The sequence below is a fragment of the Chenopodium album genome, chromosome 5, assembly GCF_948465745.1.
Source record: "Chenopodium album chromosome 5, dcCheAlbu1.1, whole genome shotgun sequence".
NCBI lineage: Eukaryota > Viridiplantae > Streptophyta > Magnoliopsida > Caryophyllales > Amaranthaceae > Chenopodium > Chenopodium album.
Window position 1 is genome coordinate 73,981,183 of NC_137838.1, and position 5,211 is coordinate 73,986,393.

General features: G+C 32.9%; 1 pseudogene; it reads left to right on the plus strand.

Annotated features, from left to right (window-relative positions):
• Window positions 1-882, plus strand: LOC145633143 (two-component response regulator 24 pseudogene; annotated as a pseudogene).
• The last annotated feature ends 4,329 nt before the right edge of the window (window positions 883-5,211 follow it).

The window sequence follows — 5,211 nt, forward strand, 5'->3', positions numbered from 1 at the left end:
ATGTCTAACATGGTTGTAGATAGTAGCATGAGCGATGAGAAGAAATTTACAGCATTAATTGTAGACGATAACATTGCCGTTCAAAATGTTGAACAAATGTTGCTCCATAAGAAAGGATTCGAAACTAAGGTTGTGGCAAGTGGCCAAGAGGCTTTTAACATTTTCAGTGAAGGCAAATCTTTTGATGTTGTTTTCATGGAAATGAAATTACCAATCATGGATGGGATTCAAGTAATCTTTTGTGCGTGATCTATTGATGTCTTTCTTAGTGCTATAAACATTGATGTTAACTACATCATTGTTAATGATCTAAGGCTATTAATATAAATATTTAAAAGTACAATTAATAAATCAATAATAATAAAATATTAATTGGGTGATAATACGAATAGGATAATAAAAATTGAACCATTCAAGATAAATTATATGAATTCCCTAATATTACATAAAATTTGAGTATGTATAATTAAATTGCCAATATATATATATATGAAGAAAAAAAACTCTTTTGTATTCACGATCTTGTTCATTCTCGATTTCCCCGACTAACAAAAATAAATTTAATGTTGGTAGTAGTATTCCAATAAAACTAATGCATAATTAAATGGAGAAATGTATCACCCTCCATTCTTAAATTATAATTTTAATACTTATATATCTTATATATTTATATATGTATATTGATTTTGAATTTAATTCTTTTATATAAAGGCAACTAAAGAGCTGCAAGCTATGGGTGTTAAGTGCTTAATCTTTGGCATGATAACTTCTAAATCCAAGTTTGACATTCAAGCATTCTTAGAAGCCGATTTAGATGGATGTATTCTGAAACCTCTGTATTTTGTGAAGATTGATAATGCACTCAAAAGCATCGAAAAGTGATACTGAAAAATTATTGGCACAACAAATGAAATATGTAAAATATGCTTGATAAAATATATTTAGTATCTGGTACTTAAATGGTGTAATCCTGGTTTCAATATTTTTTCATTTTGTTTTTCACAATTTTCATTCAACACATTTATGATTAAACTATATAATATTTCATAGGGAAATTCTACGTAATAATCCTTTACTATTGCGTTTTTCACGTTGTGCCTCTTCATTTTAGAAGCTACACATAGTAACCCACACTTTAAATCCACACACACTTTAAATCCATTAAAATGTCAAATACTTCTATAGATGTTTAAATCAAATTCATACAAACAAAACTTATTAAACACTAATCAAAATTCTCATAACCATAAATTGATACGTCTTATATGAAGCATCAAATTACAAGTTACTGATTGACTATAGTTTTTAAATTGGCTTTATTAATAAAGATATTTGACAACAAAATTAAAAAAAAAGGCATTATGAACCCAAAAAATCCAACAATAAGCAAATTGTAACAAATTAATAATAAAGAATAAAATAATAATAAATAAAAAACCGAATGATGATTGATTATATTTCAAAATGCAATATAAATTAATTGATAAGTAAACCAAAACTTTTAAAAATATGGAACTTTCAACAACGGTATGTAAAATACTTGAATAAAAGAATCCATTTTAGCATAAAATATAATTTATTGAACATCATATCCATCCGAAAGTATGATTAATACTGCATACAAAATTATCCATTAAAAAAGTATGAGTACACTAAGTGATGACCACAAATTAAATCTTCACTGCAACAATAACATTTGTAAAGACCCAAACTTAAACCAACAAATTTGGCTGATTCAACCATATAATTAGTACCTGAATTGCAATTTGAGAAATCATATAACAACGACATCAAAGAAATTAACCTTTATCTTGACAAATAAGTTGAATAGGAAATTTGTTGCAAGTGCTTTATGAAACTAAGGAGTCGTCTTAGCCACTTTGCAAGGAATAATACTTTAAACTGTATCATGTAGTTTAATCGAAATTATAGAATTATTGAATAGAAAGAGAAATAAGAGGGGAAGAAGCAAGAGGGAAAGAAAGAGATTTCTAAATTGAAAAATGGGATTTTTTTTGTTTGGAATGGAAATTGGAAATAAAAAAGAAACTTCCTCAAAAAAAAAAAAAAAAAAAAAAAAAGAAAAGAAAAAGGTAGTTATGTATTTTTCAAAAAAAGATTTTAATTTTTTTTTAAGAAATAAAATTTTTAGGGAAAAGACCACGTGACACTCTAGATTTCTTGTAAATGTTCCTGTTTTAAAATAGTATATAGATATAGATATTAACAAGTGAATATTGGGCCCCACTAACGGTGATTGAATCAACATAACAAAATATGTTAATATCAGGGCAACAACAAGGTCACAACATGATTTATATCTGAAGGTTACAATGTGTAACTTCCAATAAGAGGGGGCACAATGTGAAAAACGCAATACTAGAGGGTGATAATGTAGAATTTTCCTATTTCATTTATTAAGAGTCCACATTATTATTAAATCAAAGTTACACACACACACACAAACATTCTTATATATTGGTTAGTATATTTAATCAAACATCAAAGTTTTTGGTCCATTACAATAAGTTTTTAAAGAAACACATAAATAAAAGAACATACTGGCCAAGAGAGTATTTACCTTCTCAACAATACAGAATAGGCTGGAGTTTATAAAGGTGTAAGCATTAACATATCTTTTGGAAGACTATTTTACATTTTCAGGTTTTCATTCTATGCTCCCCCCCCCCCAAAAAAAAAGGGTTTTCATTCTAGTAAAAGTTGTTAGGAATATTATGACCTTTCAGCGGTCTGCTTAAAATATAACGATCTTTGAATTTTCTCGGAATATTACGACCTTTGACCCTGATCTTCCATAAATGGAGCGCAATTGGTTGGTGACCTGTTTAACAGTGACACTTGTCACTTTGTAATAGGGTTTTTTTTAAAAAAAAAAAAAAATTAAACCCACAACCACCACCTTTTGCCAGCGCCACCCTCCCTACCCCCACCCCCGTTAGCCCGATCACCCTAAAACCCCATGCCAGCGCCACCCGACCCCTACCCTTGAACCGCCCCCTCCTCCTTTCCTTTAACCGCAATCTGCAACCTCCTAACCTTCATTCTACACCTGAAAAAACCCAACACCGATCAAATTAAGGACATGACCTTAGGGGCTTTGAGGTGGGGCATGGTTTCGATGAGGGGGTCATGAAAAGGTACGACGTAGGAGGAGGAAGCGCTGGAAAAGGGTTGTTGCTCGATGTCGTGGGAGGGTGCTGACAGGGTAAAGTCGTATCCCCTAATCAAAAATAATTCCTAAGTCCTCTAACTAAAGTAGATAGGGAAGTAGGGTCGATCTCCACAGGGAAACAAGTCTTTTTATTCCTAATTAATTATTATAATCTAAATTATTTAAGTAACCAATATTTATAATTAAGTATGAGACTAAACTACAAAGAATAAGAGTAGGGAGAAAACGATATATAAAGGGATCTAGGGCATAGGTTCACCAATAAATAATACTCCAGGGTAAAACATAGTAATCAATCATTGACATTGCATAAATAACATGATTAACAGGCTCTCGCAATTTATTAATCAACATAGATCTAACAGGCTCTCGCAATTTACTAGATCTAAGTCCTTATTGAAAATAGCCTTTAATATCAAATTAATATCTGCTCGATTCATCAATTTAATATTGCTATACTTTTACAAGCCGCAATTGTAAAACATTAAAACAATCCAATAAGAAATTATCATGCAATACCAATAATCTATAATAGTCAATCATCAATGCATCAATTAACCAGATTGTAAAGGGCTCTCGCTACGTATTACAATCACACAATTAATTTACCGGTATTAAATCTCATCTCTCGAATCTTGACTTAACCATTTATAAATTAACTTGCCTATTGAAACTAGACCTAAACATTAATTCTCATCTCTCAATTCTTGAATCAATATTGTCAAACTCATGCATAAAAGATAGGCCTAATCTAGTCACAGAGCATTAAATCTATCAATAGGAAATTAATCTAGCATTGATAATCAAAAACAATAATTTACCCCTTCATATTATTTATTAGATTCCCATAAACCCTAGAAATTAAACTACTCACACATATTAAAAGCTAAACTAATCAAAGTAATAAAATAAATCATGATGAAAGGAATAAAATAAATAACTAAGATTAAGGGAAGAGAAATCATTACCAAAATAAATCTGGAATTAAGAACAAAAGTTTAGAGAGAGATTAAGAGAGAGAAAACTAAGTAGAGAGAGAAAGTCTAAAGGAAAGAAGATAAGTCCTAATAATCGTCCTAAAAACGTACTTAAAACAAAACTAAAACAACTCCTAATTAGAAACTAATTGCTCGTCAAAAGAGCCTTTCCAGAAACACGCGCCCGATCGGGCTAGAGGCCGCCCGATCGGGCGCGCCTTTTCTCTCGCACTGTTCTTCTCACTGCACCGCCCGATCGTGCTAAGCCTCGCACGATCGGGCGCGCCTTGGCTTGCTGCGCATCTTGCCCTTGAGTGCATCTGCCCGATCGGGCATATTCTTGCCCGATCAGGCCCGGTCTTCTTCTTCGAGTCTTGGACTTCGATTGGGCTAGATTTCTCGGCCCAATCCGGATCTCCTCTTCGGGTCTTGAATACTCGGTCCAAACCTCGGTATTCCAAATACCGAGCCCTTAATCACCGGCTCGATGGCTCTAGCCGGCCTTGGGCTTCAACGACGGTCGTGCTCCTCCAATGCTCGTAGTTGCTTCATAAAAATCCCGGGAAAAATGCTCCAAAGGTGCAATTCCCTGCAAAACTCAACCAAAACTACGAAAACACTAGAAAACACATATTAGTAATAAAAGTGGCCCTAAAGAGCCAAAAACACTACTAATTATGACCAAGGGACGGGGGTAAAATACTATATAAAATAGACATATCAAACTCCCCCAAGCCAAACCTTTGCTTGTCCCTAAGCAAAGAGCTCATCAATGAACATATAAAACATGCCTCACCCCAATATAAAATCAAGCTCAAACGATTCAAAGTAAATCAAACAAACATGCTTCAACATCAATCAATCTTATTCATCTAATCACCCTTCCTCCCCAACAATTGTCAAATAGAGCAAACCACAAGAGCATATAGAATTCAAGACTAGTGCTCACACACTCGACTCTCATTTATGTGGCGAGTAAAATATGTACTCGATCTCTCTCCAACCAACCCCTTTATGTGAACAATGCCCTCCCAAACTCAC